We start from the raw sequence: 24628 nt of genomic DNA, 5'->3' as shown, positions 1-24628 counted from the left end.
TTCTCAGTTTGTCTCCCATAGTTGAGGTCTACCTATGATGTAAATTACAGACGCCTCTCATCTTTTTAAGTGGTGGAACTTGCACTATTGCTGACTGACTAAATACTTTTTTTCCCCACTGTATATATATTATGTGGTGCAGTGATCGCTGTGTCCACTAGGGGGCGCTGTGTGGGTGTCCCAGGACAGCCGTATAAGCATTTCCATTGCTCTGATAGGTGTAGGATACTGAAAGATCATAATGATCAGCAGAGGTACTGCTGAGTAGTACGTTCTGTTACAATGTGTCAGGGAAGCCTGTGTGTGGTTGCGTGCAATAGGACCTTGGGTGAGGTCATAGCCATGTGATCACCTGTGGGTGTGGTTATGGACCATATGAGGTACCTGAGGTCTGGTCATGTGTGGTGAATGCAGGGACCCGATTGGTCCGTTTGGAAGGACTCGTGCAAAGAGATGTCTGTCTGCCTAACAGCACGTGTGGACGCTGTGACTAATGGCGATGTGTGCCTGACAGTTCCCAGGGAGAGGGAATGAATGTTAGCAGTGTAAAGCAGCATGCAAGGTAACCTGGAGACGGGACTGCAACTGAGAGACTGTATAGCCTGATGGCTAGATGAAGCACAGCCTGTGTGACTAGGAGGGCTATTGGGGAGCAGAGCTCCAGTGTGAAGATACCCTGCTGTCTGCTATAAGACTGTTGCATATCGTTTTGGTTTATGATAATGAATAAACCTCATGGACTGTGATATTGCTTTATGGAAACCTGTGCCGGACGTGATTATTTGCTACCAAGCGAGTGTCCCCCAACCCTGAATGACAGCGCTACATCACAAATGGTGGAGAATGCGGGCAAAATAGTAACCTTGTTGCTGGGGGCAACGGAAAAGGACTGCAAAAAAAAAAAACTTTGTTGCTAAGGACTGCGGTTCCAACAGTACATGTTGCAGTGCTGGCAACGCTGAGCCAGGAGGGCTGATGGTGGTGACAGCAGCTCAGTGAAAGAGACTGGTGATTGCTAGGGTGCCTCTGCGGATAAGAGGTACCCGAGGACCTGTGTGGCCAACACAGGTAATGGACAGGTGTTCGTTGTTGTACTGACCTGGGTCAGTGAGCAAGGTCCTGGAAGGTCAGTGTTGGGAGGTTCTGGGAGAGGAATCAGATCCCTGGAATACGTGATATGACCTTGGACCTGGTAAGGCCGGTGTGTTGGGAGACCCTAGGAGGAGGGTCAGCTCCCTGAATAGCACCCGGTGTGCCCTGTGTGTTGGACGGTCTCAGGCGGAGACGGTACGTCCTGAATAGCGCACAGACAGGATACGTGAGTTTTTTGGAGTTTTTCGTGCATGTGTTTTTTCTTTTTCCTCTGCAAAACCTGAAGGTGCTTGCTGTGGCTCAGTGGGGTCACGAAGGTCTCGCAGCACAGGGACCTGGGGTTTTTCCTTTTTGGGATCTCCTCTTTGAGCATTGGTAGCAGACGCTGTCTGTCTACACCATCCTGCTGCAGCTTTATTGCATGTGACTAAGCGGATATAGTAGTTGTGGCTTTACACAACTATTAAGGGTGAGTACCCTGTATTATTTCTTTATACCAATTATACTTGCACTGGTAAGGCCCTATGGGCGCGCTTTTGTGGTTTCTTTTATCTTCGAGGGTGACAAGCGGCTTCCGGTAACCCGGTGGGGTTACGAAGGGGACAAGCGGCTTCCGGTGGATCGGCGGGTCCACGAAGACAGCGCAGCAGGAGCTGCAGTGACACCAGCAGCTGTGTGTGAACAGCAGCCGGTGGTGTCGGAGATCGGTGACAGCAGGAGCTGTGGTGGTGCCAACAAAGACTTGTGTGGTATCGTAAGAGACACAAACTGTGTGGTGTGAAATGTGGTCTGAGAAGACCGATATAACAGACATGGGGAGATCCTGAAAGGGGGTGGAGTCCAAAAAGGGGGTGGTGACCCAAATCGGGGTAGTAGCCCAAAAGGGGGTGGAGTCCCAAATTGACGCGGTAACCCAAAAAGGGGTGGAGTCCCGGGAGGGGACGGCAACCCAAAGTGGGGTGGTGGTCCAGAAAAGGGCCAAGTTTGAAGAAATGACAGCACTAGATGACTCAGTGGGTATGTCTGGAGTACCGCAGTGTGTGTGTATGACTTGGTTGGAATGTGGGATATCCTTTCCGGATAGTGACGATGGGCCACAGGTGTGTACCGTGATGCTGCATCGGGAAGGAGTCCCTGGTAGGCTGGACTCAAAGAGTCAGGTGACTCTGACAGGAACTCCACTCGTTTTAGCTCTGACCGAGAAAAACGTCAGAGTTTGCTGCGTCCACGGGGTCATTGTGAATTATAAAGTGGACAGAGTCCTGATTGAGATGACAAAGGGGGAGTGCCAAGGTGGTAGTATGCCACCAAACTTAGTGCATACCTTTGAGAGGCGCCGGGACTTTGTCATGTTTAAAGATGTGGGGCAGGAGGATGGAGACGTTTCTACTGTAGGGCTAGCAGACACTGAGACGCTGACGCCTCCTAACGTGGACAGGCCAGACGTAAGGGCGACCAGAGAAAGAATTGCGTCAGACGAATTTTCTGACCTGACGTCACCTGAAGCGTACCACAGTGTGAATGAGAATGGTGTGGTAAACAAAAAGAGCGGAGCTGACACACGGATAAAGAGTGTCTTGGGGGTTCACCGTACAGTGTGGTGTGACTGTGACGTGTTATTGCCAGTAGCCACTACTGGACAGAATCTAATGCTGTGCAGACTGAAACTCGTGACAGGACTGGTGGTAACCTGATTGAGAGGATAACGGGAATAGAAACACAGTCAGAGGGTAACCGGGGGGTTCACTCGACTGATAGGACTGACTCAGTGGTACCCTTTGACAATATAGTTAAAAAATTAGTGGTGCGACACGTGCTGGCCAAAACAGAACAAGATCAGGAGATACATCTAATAAAAGAGACAGTGGAAGAACATGTCAAGCAAGAGAGAATCTTGAGACAATTGGCCGAGCACAAGGTGGAGGGGCTCGAGAAAGAAGTCTTGGAGCTCAGAGGTCATCTGTCCACCTGGCAAAGTGTGAACAAGAGCCTTAAGGAAGACATGGAGGAACTCAGAGGAGTAGTAGAAGGTCTTCTGCAGGAGAAGAGCTTGGACGGAGATGTGCAGCAGCTGGGTCCGAGTGATAACAAGACGGAACTGCCGGTACCTATCTTGGCAAAGGCTCGCGAAGAGATAAAATGTCCTGAAGTTGGTGAGCAAAGAGCCGAAGAAGACAGTCACCTGGTCGGGTCAACTGTAGTGAGGGAAGTGTCCGTGGTAAAGCCAGAGTCTTCTGTCCAGGATGAGAGCAAGACCACGACCTTCAAATCTGTGATCGAGGTACCCGAAGACATGCAAGAAGCCTGTGTGGAGGAAGGGGTACATGAGGCTTTCAAAGAGGCGGTCAAAGCATGTGAGGTGCACTGGGCACCTGAGACTCTGCAGTTGGTGATAGTATCAGCCAGGGAAGATACATCAAACCGAGTAGCTGTCCTGAAAGAGATGCATTTGCAGTGTCTACGTGTCAAACAATTGGTTAGGCAGAGTAATATGAAGGCTGCTCGACGCCCAGAGATAGCAAGAGAGGCTATGGATCGGTTGGGTTTGAGGAAAGATGTGGTTCCGGTACCCAAAGCTCTGATTGGGAGAATCATTGGAAGGTCCGGGAAGGTAATGCAAGTCCTTGTGAATATCTCCGGAGTGGTGAGGGTGAGGATCCCTCCTGATGGTGACCAGGTATCCAGGGAAGTGAATAGGATTTGCATCATGGTGGTTGGCTCCGTGGAAAGCCTGAGAGACTTTCGGATGTTCGTGGAGTATCGAGTGGAGTACCTGCAAGAAATTGAGCAGTTGAGGCTGGACAGTCGGCGAATTAATAAATAAATACAGAATACCAGGTTGCGGCCGCCTCCAACCCAAGATGTAAGGACCCGAACGGTTCCTCCAAGAAGTGACAAGGCAGATGGCAGAAGAGTGTCAGCAAGGGGTAGTTCAACTGGCAGGATGACGTTGAAAGACCATAGTTCCTGTGAGACGCTGACTGAGTCAGACTCAGACCAGACAGCAGGCTCTACTAAGACGCATGACCACACCAACCGAGAAAGACGGTCAGTGAGAGAAAGATCAGGTGACGAAGCGTACTGCAGACAGGTGGAGACTAGAGAGTGTCTGATGACGCAGACAAACCGTGACTGGGGGGTCAAAGACAATGACCGGTATTATGACCGCTGGGAGCGGGGGAGGCCTAACGTAGAGATGAGGCCGTATGACAAATGGAGACGGTTCTCTCGAGCTGGTGGGCAAGGTGTAGTGAGTGCCCAGTCTCGAGAGCCGGGGGTTATGCTGTGTGTTCAACCCCACAGGTTTGAACATAGGGGGAGGTATGTGGTGCAGTGACCACTGTGTCCACTAGGGGGCGCTGTGTGGGTGTCCCAGTTGCCCTGATAGGTGTAGGATACTGAAAGATCATAATGATCAGCAGAGGTACTGCTGAGTAGTACGTTCTGTTACAATGTGTCAGGGAAGCCTGTGTGTGGTTGTGTGCAATAGGACCTTGGGTGAGGTCATAGCCATGTGATCACCTGTGGGTGTGGCTATGGACCATATGAGGTACCTGAGGTCTGGTCACGTGTGGTGAATGCAGGGACCCGATTGGAAGGTCTCGTGCAAAGAGATGTCTGTCTGCCTAACAGCACGTGTGGACGCTGTGACTAATGGCGATGTGTGCCTGACAGTTCCCAGGGAGAGGGAATGAATGTTAGCAATGTAAAGCAGCATGCAAGGTAACCCAGAGACGGGACTGCAACTGAGAGACTGTATAGCCTGTTAGCTAGATGAAGCACAGCCTGTGTGACTAGGAGTGCTATAGGGGAGCAGAGCTCCAGTGTGAAGATACCCTGCTGTCTGCTATAAGACTGTTGCATATCGTTTTGGTTTATGATAATGAATAAACCTCATGCACTGTGATAATGCTTTATGGAAACCTGTGCCGGACATGATTATTTGCTACCTAGCGAGTGTCCCCCAACCCTGAATGACAGCGCTACCTCACTATATATATATATATATATATATATATATATATATATACACACACACACATATACTAGCTGAAGAGCCCGGCGCTGCCCGGGCATAGTAACTAACTGTGGTTAGTCATAGCAAATTATAATTATCCTCCATCCCATAGTCCCGTGCCCATATACCCATCATACATATCCACGATCCCATAGGCTCGTGCCCATATGCCCATCATACATATCCTCCATCCCATAGTTGAGTGCCCATATACCCATCATACATCCTTCATCTCATAGTCCCATGCCCATATACCCATCATACATATCCTCCATCCCATAGTCCTGTGCCCATATACCCATCATACATATCCGCCATCCCATAGTCCCATGCCCATATACCCATCATACATATCCTCCATCCCATAGTCCAGTGCCCATATACCCATCACACATCCTCCATCCCATAGTCCCGTGCCCATATACCCATCATACATATCCTCCATCCCATAGTCCAGTGCCCATATACCCATCACACATCCTCCATCCCATAGTCAACCATTAAGACATTATAATGAGCGGCGGGGCTTGCAACCTATGATGACATCAGCGTCGTCATGGCAACCATTATGACATCATAATGAGGGGCGGGGCTTGATACAGACACACTTTTTCCCCCATTATGTAGATAGTGGCAAAATTGTTTAGTGAATTGGAACTAGCTGAAGAGCCCGGCGCTGCCCGGGCATAGTAACTAACTGTGGTTAGTTATAACAAATTATAATTATCCTCCATCCCATAGTCCCGTGCCCATATACCCATCATACATATCCTCCATCCCATAGTCCCGTGCCCATATACCCATCATACATATTCTCCATCCCATAGTCCCATGCCCATATACCCATCATACATATTCTCCATCCCATAGTCTCATGCCCATATACCCATCATACATATTCGCCATCCCATAGTCGAGTGCCCATATACCTATCACACATCCTTCATCTCATAGTCCCATACCCATATACCCATCATACATATCCTCCATCCCATAGTCCTGTGCCCATATACCCATCATACATATCCGCCATCCCATAGTCCTGTGCCCATATACCCGTCATACATATCCTCCATCCCATAGTCCAGTGCCCATAAACCCATCATACATCCTCCATCCCATAGTCCCGTGCCCATATACCCATCATACATATTCTCCATCCCATAGTCTCGTGCCCATATACCCATCACACATCCTCCATCCTATGACATCATAATGAGCGGTGGGGCTTGATGACATCAGCGTCGCCATGGCAACCATTGTGACATCATAATGAGGGGCGGGGATTGATACGTACACACTGATTCCCCATTATGTAGATAGGGGCATTATGACATCGTAATGTGGGGCGGGGCTTGACACGCACACACTTTTTCCCTAGTATGTAGATAGGGGCAAAATTGTTTGGTGAATTGGAACGCGCGGGGTTAAAATTTTGCCTCACAACATAGCTTAGGATGCTCTCGGGGTCCAGACATGTGACTGCCAAATTTTGTGGCTGTAGCTGCGACGGTGCGGATGCTTATCCCGGACATACACACACACACATACACAATTTGAGCTTTATATAATAGTTATATATAAATCAAAAATAAAGACGGGTCACCGTTGAAACGTCGCCACCTGAGGATCAGTAAAGTATCCACTTTTTTCACATTTAATTTGGAGTGCTGCCTATTTTTTTATTTTTTATATATACATATATATTATATATATATAGCATAGATAGACATATAGAAGAAAAGCCAGCAGTTCATCTGCTATATATATATATACACTACCGTTCAAGAGCTTGGGGTCACCCAGATAATTTTGTGTTTTCCATGAAAACGTATTCTCTTATTAATCAAATGAGTTGCCAAATGAATTTAAAGTCTACTCCAGATATTGACAGGTTCGAAAAAAAAGATTTTTATTTGAAGTAATAATTTTCTCTTTCAAACTTTGCTTTCTTCAAAGAATGCTCCCTTTGCAGCAATTCCAGCATTGTAGACCTTTGGCATTCTAGCAGTTAATTTGCTGAGGTAATCTGGAGAAATTTCACCCCATGCTTCCAGAAGCCCCCCACCACAAGTTGGTTTGGCTTGATGGGCACTTTTTGCGTACCATACGGTCAAGCTGCTCCCACAACAGCTCAATGGGGTTGAGATCTGGTGACTGCGCTGGCCACTCCATTAGAGATAGCACACCAGCTGCCTGCTTCTTCCCTTAATAGTTCTTGCATAATTTGGAGGTGTGCTTTGGGTCATTGTCCTGTTGCAGGAGAAAATTTTCTCGAATCAAGCGCTGTACACAGGGTATGGCATGGCGTTGCAAAATGGAGTGATAGCCTTCCTTATTCAAAATCCCTTATACCTTGTACAAATCACCCACTTTACCAGCACCAAAGCAACCCCAGACCATCACATTACCTCCACCATGCTTGACAGATGGCATCAGGCACTCTTTCAGCATCTTTTCAGTTGTTCTGAGTCTCACAAATGTTCTTCTGTGTGATCCAAACACCTGAAACTTTTATTCGTCTGTCCATAACACATTTTACCAATCTTCCTCTGTCCAATGTCTGTTGTTATGAATGAGTCACCGTAGGAGGCAAAAACAGAAATACTAGCTAAGTCCAGAAAACCAGAGGAGTTGGCAGCTATCGAATTGCAGACCCCTGAACCTATCAACAACAACTAGCAGTAGCCGTGGGGGGCTCCTATGGTGCCCTAGACCCCTCGATCACAGCCGGAGAACTAAATAGCCTAAAGACAGAAAGGGAAATCTAAACTGCCCCAGAGCAGACCCCAAAGCAATAGGCAGCCCCCAACATATAATGACGGTGAAGCAAGATGAAAAGACACTCACACAGATAGAAAGATAGGCTGAGCAAATGATGGGGCCCAAGCTAACTAAATAGGACAGGATAGAAAAGCTGCTGTCTGCAATCCGCCAAAACCCTATCAAAACAAGAGCCAACAGACTGATAGGGAAAAAAGCCCTGAAGACGCTAGGCTTCAAAGACTATATCAGTACTCAGGTATTTTCTGAAGACAGAGCAAAAAGGAATTCAGCTCACCCCATCAGGGAATGGCGGAAATCCAGAAAAACAAGGCAAAACAAAACCAAAACACAAATGCAAAAGGCAGAGCAGAAAACTTAGCTTTAGAGGAGCAGGAATCAGACTGGTCTCCTAGAATCCCTCAGAGAGATCACCAGCAAGGCAGAAGGGCGTTGGCTGCCTTATATCCAGTCAGCAATTCCAGTCACCCAGTCTTCATCATCCAGCTCAGGTGCTTGGTAATCAGCCTCACTACCTTCCTTCACCAGAAGAGGGAGTTCATCAGACCTCAATGGTGAAGGGGAAAATGAACTCACAACAGTCTGTGTTCTTTTGCCATATTAATCTTTTCCTTTTATTAGCCAGTCTCAGATACGGCTTTTTCGTTGCCACTCTGTCCTGCAGGCCAGCATACCAGAGTTGCCTCTTCACTGTAGATGTTGACACTGGCGTTTTGCGTGTAAAATTTAATGAAGCTGCCAGTTGAAGACCTGTGAGGCGTCGATTTCTCAAACTACAGACTCTAATGTACTTGTCTTGTTTCTCAGTTGTGCAGCGGGGCCTCCCATTTCTCTTTCTACTCTGGTTAGAGCCTGTTTGTGCTCTCCTATGAAGGGATTAGCACACACTGTTGTAGGAAATCTTCAGTTTCTTGTCAATCTCTCGCATGGAATAGCCTTCACTTCTAAGAACAAGAATAGACTGTTGAGTTTCACATGAAAGCTCTTTTTTTCTGGCCATTTTGAGAGTTTAATGGAACCAGCAAATGTAATGCTTCAGATTCTCAACTAGCTCAAAGGAAGGTCAGGTTTATAGCTTCTCTAAACAGCCAAACTGTTTTCAGCTGTGCTAGCGTACTTGTACAAGGGTTATCAAGGGTATTCTAACCATCCATTGGCCTTCTTATACAGTTAGCAAACACAAAGTACCATAAGAACACTGGAGTGATGCTTGTTGGAAATGGGCCTCTATACAACTAGGAAGATATTGCGTTACAAACCAGACGTTTGCAGCTAGCATAGTCATTTACCACATTAAAGGTGTATAGAGTGCATTTATGAATCATTTAATGTTAGCTTCATTGGAAAAAACTGCTTTTCTTTCAAAAATAAGGAAATTTCTAAGTGACCCTAAACTTTTGAACGGTAGTGTATATATATATAGTGCCTTGCAAAAGTATTCGGCCCCCTGGAACTTTTCAACCTTTTCCCACATATCATGCTTCAAACATAAAGATACCAAATGTAAATTTTTGGTGAAGAATATACAACAAGTGGGACACAATTGTGAAGTTGAACGAAATGTTCTGGTTATTTTAAATTTTTGTGGAAATTCAAAAATTGAAAAGTGGGGCGTGCAATATTATTCGGCCTCTTTAAACGTAATACTTTGTTGCGCCACCTTTTGCTGTGATTGCAGCTGCAAGTCGCTTGGGGTATGTCTCTATCAGTTTTGTACATCGAGAGACTGAAATTCTTGCCCATTCTTCCTTGTCAAACAGCTCGAGCTCAGTGAGGTTTGATGGAGATCGTTTATGAACAGCAGTTTTCAGCTCTTTCCATAGATTCTCAATTGGATTCAGGTCTGGACTTTGACTTGGCCATTCTAACACCTGGATACTTTTATTTGTGAACCATTCCATTGTAGATTTTGCTCTATGTTTGGGATCATTGTCTTTTTGGAAGAAAAATCTACGTCCCAGTCTCAGGTCTTTTGCAGACTCCAACAGGTTTTCTTTAAGAATGGTTCCGTATTTGGCTCCATCCATCTTCCCATCAATTTTAACCATCTTCCCTGTCCCTACTGAAGAAAAGCAGGCCCAAACCATGATGCTGCCACCACCATGTTTGACAGTGGGGATGGTGTGTTCAGGGTGATGAGCTGTGCTGCCTGTCATGGTCACGTGTGTCTGGACCCAGATGTTGCCGCAAGGCGAACCCATAACAAACGTGACCCTGGATACAGCGCCTCCAGTGGCGAATTTAAATAATAAGGGGGAACCTGGTAAACATTAACAATGGTGGGCCCTGCGATAGGGAATGGGGACATGGAGACCTCCTGCACTCCCCTGAGCCAGTGTCCCTGCACTCCTCACATTCCCTATACAGGCTCCGCACCTGTCACCGCACGCGAACCTTAAACCCTTGCTCGCCCTGACCCTAAACCCTCACTAGGGAATTGGTCGGTGCGGAGTCCCACCACTGCACTAGAGACACAAAAGGAAAGAAGACAATACAGGGGAAACACCACTTAGCTTTATGCTCTGTGCTTATGCTCCTGCAACAGAGCCCCACCACCTGCGTGCGTCTTCTCCTCCACCCGGATCCATCACCATCCTGGATCCTACACCATAGTGCAGCCTTGGAGCAGAGTCCATCTCCAGTTGCAGCAGTCCAATAACAGAGTCCCAAGGATGAGTCAGCCTCTGCCAAAATTCTAAGCATGCTTGAGTCCAGCTCTCAGCCACCAAGTCGAGCATGCCGAGTGCAACTCTCTCCATAGTCGCCACTCCACAAAGCCATGCACGCACTTCCCGCCGACACCATAAACTGCGACTCCTCCACGCCATGCCAGCAATTCCTGCAGACACCATTAGCTGCCACTCGTCTCCTCTGGCTGACTGCGCAGGACTCCTCTTCAGCTCCATGTTCACCCAGGCTTCACAAACTCAGAATGAATCAATCAATATCACCAGCAGTGATTGCACACCCTGAGACTCACTTATAGAGCCCCACACCTGATTCATAATTAAGTGCACATTAAACCTAAAGTGCGATACCACTAACCACCACCGGGGACAGTCAAGTCACTTGGCACTTGCCAAAGTAAAAAAAGTTCACCCTGTGCAATTTAAAACTGTCAGATCAAATTCAGATCATGACACTGCCTTTACACCAAACATATGTCACATTGTTTTCAGTAGTACCATCATTTCTGTCCAGGCCTATTTCATGAGTTTTATTTTTTTTTTTAAATTCTGTGGAAGCATAGTTGAAAAGCAATGTCTGACTTTCATTTGTTCATTTTCATACATTTTTTATTTATTATTACTTTTGTCAGATTCAAGTTATTTCTGTGACGATTGTGGATTTTTCTGTCATTAAATGAGGGGTACCAACAATTTTGACAATACTCAAAAAAGCAGTATATATAAAAATGAGTGCATGTATGTGTGTGTATCAGCCACACCCACTCCACATAGGAACCAATCACTAAGCATCTTTCATTTCACCAGAGCTGTTTAATAGAATCTGAACTGTGATTGGTTGCTATGAGCAACAGTTTTCCTTGTAGACAGTTGTGCTAACTGAGGCCTATTATTCTTATAATTTATATGGTGTTATTGTCCTACTGTAAGGCTGGAAATTTCAATTTATTACCATGCTGACACAGACCACCCTCTGACACAGATTGCAGGGGGAGCCCAGGGGGATCCCAGTATCACACAGGATAGAATTAGATACACAGCTCATCAGACAGTATCACACAGGATATGATTAGATACATAGCTCAGCAGGCTGTATCACACAGGATAGGATTAGATACACAGCGCAGCAGACAGTATTACACAGGATATGATTAGATACATAGCTCAGCAGGCTGTATCACACAGGATAGGATTAGATACACAGCGCAGCAGACAGTATTACACAGGATAGGATAAGATACACCACTCAGCAGACAGCAACACACCGGATAGGATTAGATACACAGGAGAGGATTAGATACACTGCTCAGCAGACAATATCACAAAGGACAGGTTTAGATACACGTCCCAGCAGACAGTAATACACAAGATATGATTAGATACACAGCTCAGCAGACTGTATCACACAGGATAGGATTGGATACACAACTCAGCAGACTATATAAAAAAGGATTGGATTAGAAACATGGCAGCAGACAGTAACACACAGGATAGGATTAGATACATGGCTCAGCAGACTATCACACAGGATAGGATTAGATACACAGCTCAACAGACAGTATCACACAGGATAGGATTAGATACGCAGCTCAGCAGACAGTATCACACAGGATAGGATTAGATACACAGGATAGGATTAGATTCACAGCTCAGAAGACAGTAATACACAGGGTAGGATTAGATACACAGCTCAGCAGACTATCACACAGGATAGCATTGGATACACGACTCAGCAGACTATGTCATACAGGACTGGATTAGAAACACAGCTCAGCAGAGAGTAACAGAAAGGATAGGATTAGATACATGGCTCAGCAGACAGTAACACACAGGATAGGATTAGATACACAGCTCAGCAGACAGTATCACACAGGATTGGATTAGATACACAGCTCAGCAGACAGTAACACACAGGATAGGATTAGATACATGGTTCAGCAGTCAGTATCAGACAGGATAGGATTAGATACACAGCTCAGCCAACAGTACCACACAGAAGAGGATTAGATACACAGCTTAGCAGTCAGCATCACACAGGATAGGATTGGATACACAGGTCAACAGTCAGTAACACAGGATAGGATTAGATACATGGCTCAGCAGACAGTATCAAACAAGAGAAGATTAGATACACAGCTCAGCAGTCTGTATCACACAGGATAGGGTTAGATACACAGCTCAGCAGACAGTATCACACGATAGGATTAGATACACAGCTCAGCAGACTTTATCACACATAATTGGATTAGATACACAGCTCTGCAGACAGTATCACACAGGATAGGATTAGATACACAGCTCAGCAGACTTTATCACATAGAATAGGATTAGATACACAGCCCAGTATCACAAAGGATAGGATTAGATACACAGCTCAGCAGACAGTATCACACAGGATGTGTTTAGATACACAGCTCAGCATTCAGTAACACAATAGGATTAGGTACACGGCTCAGCAGACAGTATCACACAGGATAGGATTAGATACACGGCTCAGCAGACTGTATCGCACAGGATAGGATTAGATACACGGCTTAGCAGACAGTATCACAGAGGATAGGATTAGATACACTGCTCAGCAGACAGTATCACACAGGATAGGATTACATACGCAGCTCAGCAGTCAGTATAACACAGGATAGGATTAGATACATGGTTCAGCAGAGCATATCAGACAGGATAGGATTAGATACACAGCTCTGCAGACAGTATCACACAGGATTGGATTAGATACACAGCTCAGCAGACAGTAACACACAGGATAGGATTAGATACACGGTTCAGCAGTCAGTATCAGACAGGATAGGATTAGATACACAGCTCAGCTGACAGTACCACACAGGAGAGGATTAGATACACAGCTTAGCAGTCAGTATCACACAGGATAGGATTAGATACACAGCTCAGCTGACAGTACCACACAGGAGAGGATTAGATACACAGCTTAGCAGTCAGTATCACACAGGATAGGATTGGATACACAGGTCAACAGTCAGTAACACAGGATAGGATTAGATACATGGCTCAGCAGACAGTATCACACAAGAGAAGATTAGATACACAGCTCAGCAGTCTGTATCACACAGGATAGGGTTAGATACACAGCTTAGCAGTCTGTATCACACAGGATAGGGTTAGATCACAGTTCGGCAGACAGTATCACACAGGATATGTTTAGATACACAGCACAGCAGTCAGTAACACAATAGGAATAGGTACACGGCTCAGCAGACAGTATCACACAGGATAGGATTAGATACACAGCTCAGCAGACTGTATCGCACAGGATAGGATTAGACACACGGCTTAGCAGTCAGTATCACAGAGGATAGGATTAGATACACGGCTCAGCAGACAGTAACACTCAGGATAGGATTAAATACGTGGCTCAGCAGACAGTATCACACGGGATAGGATTACATACGCAGCTCAGCAGTCAGTATAACACAGGATAGGATTAGATACACGGCTCAGCAGAGAGTATCAGACAGGATAGGATTAGATACACAGCTCTGCAGACAGTATCACACAGGATTGGATTAGATACACAGCTCAGCAGACAGTAACACACAGGATAGGATTAGATACACGGTTCAGCAGTTAGTATCAGACAGGATAGGATTAGATACACAGCTCAGCTGACAGTACCACACAGGAGAGGATTATATACACAGCTTAGCAGTCAGTATCACACAGGATAGGATTGGATACACAGGTCAACAGTCAGTAACACAGAAAAGGATTAGATACATGGCTCAGCAGACAGTATCACACAAGAGAAGATTAGATACACAGCTCAGCAGTCAGTATCACACAGGATAGGATTAGATACACAGCTCAGCAGACTTCATCACACATAATTGGATTAGATGCACAGCTCTGCAGACAGTATCACACAGGATAGGATTAGATACACAGCTCAGCAGACTTCATCACACATAATTGGATTAGATGCACAGCTCTGCAGACAGTATCACACAGGATAGGATTAGATACACAGCTCTGCACACTTTATCACATAGAATAGGATTAGATACACAGCCCAGTATCAGAAAGGATAGGATTAGATACACAGCTCAGCAGACAGTATCACACAGGATAGGATTAGATACACAGCTCAGCAGTCAGTAACACAATAGGATTAGGTACACGGCTCAGCAGACAGTATCACACAGGATAGGATTAGATACACGGCTCAGCAGTCAGTATAACACAGGATAGGATTAGATACGCAGCTCAGCAGTCAGTATAACACAGGATAGGATTAGATACGCAGCTCAGCAGACAGTAACACACAGGATAGGATTAGATACACAGCTCAGGAGACAGTATCACACAGGATAGGATTGGATACACAGCTCAGCAGACAGTATAATACATGACAGAATTGGATACACAGCTCAGCAGACGATATCACACAGGATAGGATTAGATACACAGCTCAGCAACAGGATGGGCCAAAGTAGAGGACATTTTCATTCCAAAAATTCCACTCATTCCATCTGATTTGCCTTTTGATTTTAAACACCTCCAGTTTCCACTTCAACTTACATTTGCAATGTCCACTAACAATGCTCAGGGACAGTCCTTTATAGTAGTAGGGATCGATTTGCATTCTCCATGCTTTTCTCATGGTCAACTTTACTTGGCCTGTTCAAGAGTTGGAACTGCCAAAAATCTGTTCATCTTTGCACCGAAAGGAAAAACCAAAAAATGTTGTTTGTCAAAAGGCTCTTGAATGAGTTGAAAATTAAATACTATCAATACTTAGGTAATCATTTAGTTAATTTAAAACCTGTAGTGTTGAATATATGATGTGAAATGTTTTTATGTGCAATATAATCATTTTAATTTGCTATAGCTAACCTCAATTAGTTACTATGCCCAGGCAATGCCGGGCTCTTCAGCTGGTATACTTATTTATATATATATAGTGTGTGCGCGCCACTGACATATATACAGTGTTGGCCAAAAGTATTGACACCCCTGCAATTCTGTCCGATAATACTCAGTTTCTTCCTGAAAATGATTGCAAACACAAATTCTTTGGTATTATTATCTTCATTTAATTTGTCTTAAATGAAAAAACAGAAAAGAGAATGAAGCAAAAAGCAAAACATTGATCATTTCACACAAAACTCCAAAAATGGGCCAGACAAAAGTATTGGCACCCTCAGCCTAATACTTGGTTGCACAACCTTTAGCCAAAATAACTGCGACCAACCGCTTCCGGTAACCATCAATGAGTTTCTTACAATGCTCTGCTGGAATTTTAGACCATTCTTCTTTGGCAAACTGCTCCAGGTCCCTGATATTTGAAGGGTGCCTTCTCCAAACTGCCATTTTTAGATCTCTCCACAGGTGTTCTATGGGATTCAGGTCTGGACTCATTGCTGGCCACCTTAGAAGTCTCCAGTGCTTTCTCTCAAACCATTTTCTAGTGCTTTTTGAAGTGTGTTTTGGGTCATTGTCCTGCTGGAAGACCCATGACCTCTGAGGGAGACCCAGCTTTCTCACACTGGACCCTACATTATGCTGCAAAATTTGTTGGTAGTCTTCAGACTTCATAATGCCATGGACACGGTCAAGCAGTCCAGTGCCAGAGGCAGCAAAGCAACCCCAAAACATCAGGGAACTTCCGCCATGTTTGACTGTAGGGACCGTGTTCTTTTCTTTGAATGCCTCTTTTTTTCTCCTGTAAACTGTATGTTGATGCCTTTGCCCAAAAAGCTCTACTTTTGTCTCATCTGACCAGAGAACATTCTTCCAAAATGTTTTAGGCTTTTTCAGGTAAGTTTTGGCAAACTCCAGCCTGGCTTTTTTATGTCTCAGGGTAAGAAGTGGGGTCTTCCTTGGTCTCCTACCATACAGTCCCTTTTCATTCAGACGCCGACGGATAGTACGGGTTGACACTTTTGTACCCTCGGACTGCAGAGCAGCTGGAACTTGTTTGGATGTTAGTCGAGGATCTTTATCCAACATCCGCACAATCTTGCGTTGAAATCTCTTGTCAATTTTTCTTTTCTGTCCACATCTAGGGAGGCTAGCCACAGTGCCATGGGCAAACTTCTTGATGACACTGCGCATGGTAGACACAGGAACATTCTGGTCTTTGGAGATGGACTTGTAGCCTTGAGATTGCTCATGCTTCCTCACAATTTGGTTTCTCAAGTCCTCAGACAGTTCTTTGGTCTTCTTTCTTTTCTCCATGCTCAATGTGGTACACACAAGGACACAGGACAGAGGTTGAGTCAACTTTAATCCATGTCAACTGGCTGCAAGTGTGATTTAGTTATTGCCAACACCTGTTAGGTGCCACAGGTAAGTTACAGGTGCTGTTAATCACACAAATTAGAGAAGCATCACATGATTTTTCGAACAGTGCCAATACTTTTGTCCACCATCTTTTTTATGTTTGATGTGGAATTATATCCAATTTGGCTTTAGGACAATTCTTTTTGTGTTTTTTCATTTAAGACAAATTAAATGAAGATAATAATACCAAAGAATTTGTGTTTGCAATCATTTTCAGGAAGAAACTGAGTATTATCTGACAGAATTGCAGGGGTGTCAATACTTTTGGCCAACACTGTATATATATATATATATATATATATATATATATATATATATGTGTGTTCTGTGTCTATATATCTATTAAAACCTGTCAATGTGATTTTACTGTACGCGGCAAATGAATTGCCAGCTTTTCAAAGGACATCGTGTTAGGCGCCGGGATTTTCCCACTGCATGTGATAGATCCCAGGCTTGGCATCTGTCTCCGGTCGTGTGTGCGGTTAGCACAGCCGAGTTACAGAGAAAGCTCAAGCACTAGCCTAGACTTCCCTGGTAAAGTGATAGGGTCCTCACTAGTGTTGAGCGATTCCGTTCGATACCCAAAAATATCCCATCGGATGGTATCGCCCGATACGAAAAAAATATCGGGTATCGCCGATTCCGATACCGGAAGTCCCATTCAAGTCAATGGGACTTCCGGTATCGGAATTAAAAAAAGCCCTTTATTTCCTTGTTGGCTAATTCTACATAATTGAAAACAAATAAGAATCATGTAGAATGTATTGTGGGAGGTGGAGGAGACATTAAAAGCATAGTGGTTTATTCAAATCACATGGCATAGCATTAATTCCAATTTTTTTTTCAGTACGTTCGGAGTTAAAAAGATATTGACTATGTTAACCTTTTTTATATTTTGTCAGATATGTATGTTTCACAACTTCCATGCTCTTCACGTTCTTTTGTACTTCTCCCACACTTTCTCCTTCATGATCCGCAGCAGTAGCATTTTTTTCATCAACTTTTTCTTCACCTTATTCATCTTCTTCTTCTTCATCTTCTTCCCATTAATTTTTTTTTCCATTCTTCATATTCTTCTTATTCAGCTATTATCAATTTTAATGTGCTATTTCTTCATCTTCTTCCTATTCTTCTTTGTCTTCATTTTCTTATGGTGACAGGCATTCCTGTAGTACTTATCTATAAAAGTTATAAGATTACACCTTACGTTCTGCCTGTCACTAAAGATTTACAACAGGATTTGTCCGCGTTCAGTTTGGCCTGCAGCAGCAGGCATTTTCCAGGGGCACCACGAGGAGGAACGGACTCACCCCCATTTACTGCTTAGTCTTCTTCTGCTTATAATTTTGATTTCTTCTATGCTGATTTTTAGTCTTATGCTTAATGTTCTTCTGCTTTCTGTTCTTCTGCTTTTGCTTCTTCTGCTTCTTGTTCTTCTGTCTTTTGTTCTGTATCTTGGTGGTTGTCTTCATGTTCTTTGTCCTCTTGGTCTTATTATTTAGGGTCATATTTCTGGTCTTCTTTGGTGTGGTCTTCAGGGTCATCGTCATCTGGGTCGTCGTCATGGAGATCAATAAGGATTACCAAAGACAATTTCAAAAAGCTTGATCTTGGAAATGTAGCAGAAGGTACAAGAAGGCTGAGAAACTGGTGAGAACCAGCAGACAGTGCTGGCACCCGGATGGGTAGCAGAAGGAACAAGAGCCAATGGCACTACCGAGGACCAACTGACGGTGCTGGACCACGGTTACTAAGCAGAAGGTACCTGTGCTAAAAAGCACTACCAAGGACCAGCTGACGGTGCTGGACCTCGGATACCGAGATGGAGGCACCTAGGCCAAAGGCTGTGGCGAGAACCAGCAGACAGTGCTGGCACCCGAATGGGTAGCAGAAGGAACAAGAGCCAATGGCACTTCTGAGGACCAACTGACGGTGCTGGACCACGGTTACTAAGCAGAAGGTACCTGTGCTAAAAAGCACTACCAAGGACCAGCTGACGGTGCTGGACCTCGGATACCGAGATGGAGGCACTTAGGCCAAAGGCTCTGGCGAGAACCAGCAGACAGTGCTGGAATCCGGGTGGGTAGCAGAAGGTACCAATTCAAAGCAAAGTAGCCAGGCCGCAAGCCGGCCGCAGTTACCGAAACCCACAGTCCTACAGGGGGTCCATGTCCCATTGGCACTACGGATCCAGCCTTCAGTGCCAGTTCCCGCAGCCCAAATAGGAGTCACCTAAACTGCAGGCTCCGTAGAGTCGGCTAACCCGGCCGCAAGACGACAGGACAACGGATTGGTGGCATAGTGACCTTGACACTACCCGGAAACAGCAGGCGTGCTGAAAACAGGCTGGGCAACAGGGAGTACCCGTGCCAAAGACACTGCCGAGAACCAGCTGACGGTGCTGGAACCCAGATGGGTAGCAAAAGCTACAAGAGCCAATGGCACTACCGAGGAACAGCTGACGGTGCTAGACCACGGTTACTAGGCAGGAGGTACCTGTGCTAGAAAGCACTACCAAGGACCAGCTGATGGTGCTGGACATCGGATACCGAGATGGAGGCACTTAGGCCAAAGGCTCTGGCGAGAACCAGCAGACAGTGCTGGAACCCGGGTGGGTAGCAGAAGGTACCCATTCAAAGCAAAGTAGCCAGGCCGCAAGCCGGCCGCAGTTACCGAAACCCACAGTCCTACAGGGGGTCCATGTCCCATTGGCACTACGGATCCAGCCTTCAGTGCCAGTTCCCGCAGCACACATAGGAGTCACCTAAACTGCAGGCACCGTAGAGTCGGCTAACCCGGCCGCAAGACGACAGGACAACGGATTGGTGGCATAGTGACCTTGACACTACCCGGAAACAGCAGGCGTGCTGGAACCAGGCTGGGCAACAGGGAGTCCCCGTGCCAAAGACACTGCCGAGCACCAACTGGCGTTGTTGGAGCCCAGGGACAATCATGGTGTAGGCCGAGGCCTACTTGGTGGTAGTTTTAGATTGTTTGTAGGCTACAACAGACTGTCAACGTGCTCCAATTAGGCATCTGTCTCCACTCTGTTTCCAGGATTTCACGTGACCACCAACACCGCCAGTTTATGCGTACAGCAGCTGTCTGCCCAATCCACACGTGTTCCTGTGTTACTGGGATTCTGTAATGTCAGCAGATCCCGTGATGTGTGTCTGCCACTGTCTCCTGCTCTGTCCACATTCCCACCGCTTGCAGTGGGAAGACGGACAGCGCAGGAGTCAGTGGCGGACACATATTGGGGGATCTGCTGACGTTACAGAACCCCAGTAACACAGGAACACGTGTGGAATGTGTGGACGGCAACTGTGAGCAGGAACTGGCGGTGTTGGAGGTCAGGGGAAATACTAGAGACAGAGTGGAGACAGAGGCCAAATCACAGAATGTTTAAATCTGAAGTAGTTACAATTTGGAGGCAGCAGCAGTTTGCCCTCCACACAGCAGGGGATCAGCTGACGTTACCGAACCCCACTTTCACATGAACGAGTGTGTTTTTCTGTGTGGACAGCACTTCCGAGCACCAACTGGCGTTGTTGGAGCCCAGGGACAATCATGGTGCAGGCCGAGGCCTACTAGGAGCCAGGTGTAAAGCTGAGGTATTTTGACTTTGGAGGGAGCAGGACACTTTGCCCTCCACACAACAGGGGATCAGCCGACGTTGCCGACCCCCACTTTCACATGAACGAGTATGTTTTTCTGTGTGGACAGCACTTCCGAGCACCAACTAGCGTTGTTGGAACCCAGGGACAATCATGGTGCAGGCCGAGGCCTACTAGGAGTCAGGTGTAAAGCTGAGGTATTTTGACTTTGGAGGGAGCAGGACACTTTGCCCTCCACACAGCAGGGGATCAGCTGACATTACCGAACCCCACTTTCACATGAACGAGTGTGTTTTTCTGTGTGGACAGCACTTCCGAGCAACAACTGACGATGATGGAGCCCAGGGATAGTCATTTTGTAGGCTGAGGCCTACTTGGAGGCAGTTTAAGATAAGACGTTGTTTGAATTTGGAGGCAGCAGCAGTTTGCCCTCCACACAGCAGGGGATCAGCTGACATTACTGACCCCCACTTTCACATGAACGAGTGTGTTTTTCTGTGTGGACAGCACTTCCGAGCACCAACTAGCATTGTTGGAGCCCAGGGAGAACCAGGGTGCAGGCCGAGGCCTACTTGGTGGCAGTTTTAGATTGTTTGTAGGCTACAACAGACTGTCAATGTGCTCCAATTAGGCATCTGTCTCCACTCTGTTTCCAGGATTTCACGTGACCACCAACACCGCCAGTTTATGCGTACAGCAGCCGTCTGCCCAATCCACATGTGTTCCTGTGTTACTGGGATTCTGTAATGTCAGCAGATCCCCTGATGTGTGTCTGCCACTGTCTCCTGCTCTGTCCACTTTCCCACCGCTTGCAGTGGGAAGATGGACAGCGCAGGAGACAGTGGCGGACACATATTGGGGGATCTGCTGACGTTACAGAACCCCAGTAACACAGGAACACGTGTGTAATGTGTGGACGGCAACTGTGAGCAGGAACTGGCGGTGTTGGAGGTCAGGGGAAATACTAGAGACAGAGTGGAGACAGAGGCCAAATCAGAGAATGTTTAAATCTGAAGTAGTTACAATTTGGAGGCAGCAGCAGTTTGCCCTCCACACAGCAGGGGATCAGCTGACGTTACCGAACCCCACTTTCACATGAACGAGTGTGTTTTTCTGTGTGGACAGCACTTCCGAGCACCAACTGGCGGTGTCGGAGCCCAGGGAAAATCAGGTAGTAGGCCGAGGCCTACTTGGTGGCAGTTTGCGATTGTTTCTAGACTACTACTAACTGTCAATGTACTCCAATTAGGCCTCTGTCTTCACTCTGTTTCGAGTATTTCCTCTGGTTTCCAACCACGCCCGTTGCTGCTCTGAAATGCCGTCTGCACAACCCACACTTGTTCCTGTGTTACTGGGGTTCTGTAACAGCAGCTTCTCCCTAGAGGTGAGTCAGGCAATGTCTCCTGCTCTGTCCACATTTCCACTACAAGTAGTGGGAATGTAGACAAAGCAGGAGACATTGCCGTGCTCAACTCTGGAGATGAGCAGATGTTACAGGACCCAGGTACCACAGGAACAAGTGTGGATTGTGCAGACGGCACTTGAGAGCAGAAACAGGCGGTGTTGTAGGCCGGAGGAAATACTCAAAACAGAGTGGAGACAGAGGGCAAATCAGAGAACATATTAAATCAGAGGTAGTCAGAAGTTGTAGGCAGCAGGAGAGTTTGCCGTACACACAGCAGGGGATCAGCTGACGTTACCGAACCCCACTTACACATGAGCGAGTGTTTTGTCTGTGCGGACAGCACTTCTGAGCACCAACTGGCGGTGTTGGAGCCCAGGGAAAATCAGGTAGTAGGCCGAGGCCTACTTGGAGCCAGGTGTAAATCTGAGGTTGTTTGACTGTGGAGGGAGCAGGACACTTTGCCATACACACAGCAGGGGATCAGCTGACGTTACCGAACCCCACTTACACATGAGCGAGTGTTTTGTCTGTGTGGACAGCACTTCTGAGCAACAACGGGCGTTGCTGTAGCCCAGGAAATAAAGTTCAGGTCATAGAAACATGAACACAACAGGAGACCTGGATCCTGTTGCCAGCCAATTATTTATTCTGGAAGAGGACTGGCAAATTCAGGTGAGATCCAGGCCTTGTTCATTTTCACAAAAGTAAGCCGGTCAACATTATCGGCGGATAGTCGCGTGCGACGGTCTGTTACCACACCACCTGCAGCACTAAAGACACGTTCCGATAATACACTGGCAGCAGGGCAAGCCAGCACCTCCAATGCATACTAGCTAAGCTCTGGCCATGTATCCAGCTTAGAGACCCAATACTTGAACGGGGAAGAGCCGTCTGGGAGAACACTAACAGGGCACGACAAGTAGTCTGTCACCATCTGACGGAAACGTTGCCTCCTGCTGACTGGAGCCGTCTGTGATGGTGTAGCCGTTTGTGGCGGTCCCACAAAACTTTTCCACATTTGGGCCATACTGGCCTTGCCTTGTCCTGTGGCACTGCCTCTGCTACCTCTTTGTGCAGAGCTTCCTCCACTGCCTCTACCCACATGGCTGCTTTGAAAAGCACTACCAGCAACACTTGTGGGGGGAATGGAGAACATGATGGCATGCACAAGTTTTTCTTGGTACTCCCGCATTTTTCGCTCCTGGTTCAACTGTGCTATGAGGCTTTGTAAGTTGTCCCGGTAGCGAGGATCTAGGAGGGTGTACACCCAATAATCAGCCGTGTGGAGAATGTTGGCGATGCGGCGGTCATTTAACAAGCACTGCAGCATGAAATCAACCATGTGCTGCAGACTGCCAACTGGATCGGAAACGCTGTCCCCAGCTTGAGGCAGCATCTCTGCCTGCTCAGCATCACCCCACCCTCGCTGTACACACTGACTACTAGAGCCTTGTGTACCTCCCTCCTCTGGAGAGATGTGTTCCTCCTCCTCCATTGACTCCTCGTCATCCTCCTCACTAAGTGTCCCCTGCCTGGGCCTTTGTGTGGAAGCACGTTGCGCAGACTTGCCAGAAGCAGATGGCATTTCTGACTGCTCATCCTCGACCTCTTCAAAAACCTCCTCACTTAGTGCTTGTAAGGTTTTTTGAAGCAGACAGATGAGGGGGACAGTCATACTGATTAGTGCATCATCTGCACTGGCCATCCGCGTGGAGTCATCGAAGGCACGCAAAACTTGGCAGATGTCCCTCATAGTGGCCCACTCAGTGGTGGTGAAGTGTGTCCGGCACACAGTGCGACTTGTTTGCGCCTGATGCAGCTGGTACTCCATTACTGCTGCCTGCTGCTCACACAACCGCTCCAACATATGTAACGTTGAATTCCACCTGGTGGGGAGGTCACATATGATGCGATGTTCTGGCAGGCGGAATCGGCGTTGCAGAGATGCAATGCGCGATCTTGCCATGCTGGAACGCCGCAAGTGAGCACACTCTAGGCGAACCTTGTGCAGCAGTGCATCAAGATCCGGATAGTCCCTCAGAAAGCTCTGCATGACCAAATTGAGCACGTGTGCCAGACATGGTATGTGAGTGAGGTTGCCTAGGCCCAGAGCTGCCACTAGATTTCGGCCATTGTCACTCACTACCAAACCTAGCTGGAGATTCGCTGGCACAAACCACACATCGCTCTCCTGCTTGATGGCATTCCAGAGCTCCTGTGCTGTGTGGCTCCGATTCCCCAAAGGAATTAATTTAAGGACGGCCTGTTGACGATTGGCCACACCTGTGCTCATATCTGGCCTAACAGGCTCACGCAGTGCTGATTCCGAGGAACTAGAGTAGGAGGAGGACTCAATATGTACAGACTGCATTCCTGCAATCCTTGGAGTTGGCAGAATACGTACAGAGCCACTCTCCAGATCTGTACCCGGCTCCACAGCATTGACCCAATGGGCAGTGAGGGAAAGGTATCGTCCCTGTCCATGGCTACTGGTCCACGCATCGGTGGTCAGGTGGACCTTGCTACTGACGGCATTTAGTAGCGCATTTTTAATTTTTCCCTCCACATGCTTTTGCAGGGCAGGGACAGCTTGCCTGCTGAAATAAAAGCGGCTGGGCACATTGTATTGTGGAACTGCCAATGACATAAAGTTCCGGAAGGTGTCAGTCTCCACCAGCCTGAATGACAGCATCTCAAGGGCCAGTAGTTT

Source organism: Dendrobates tinctorius, unplaced genomic scaffold, assembly GCF_039654945.1.
Source record: "Dendrobates tinctorius isolate UK_male_01 unplaced genomic scaffold, ASM3965494v1 ptg000162l, whole genome shotgun sequence".
Taxonomy (NCBI): domain Eukaryota; kingdom Metazoa; phylum Chordata; class Amphibia; order Anura; family Dendrobatidae; genus Dendrobates; species Dendrobates tinctorius.
The sequence above is the reverse complement of the archived record's forward strand: the minus strand, read 5'-3'. Positions refer to the sequence as shown.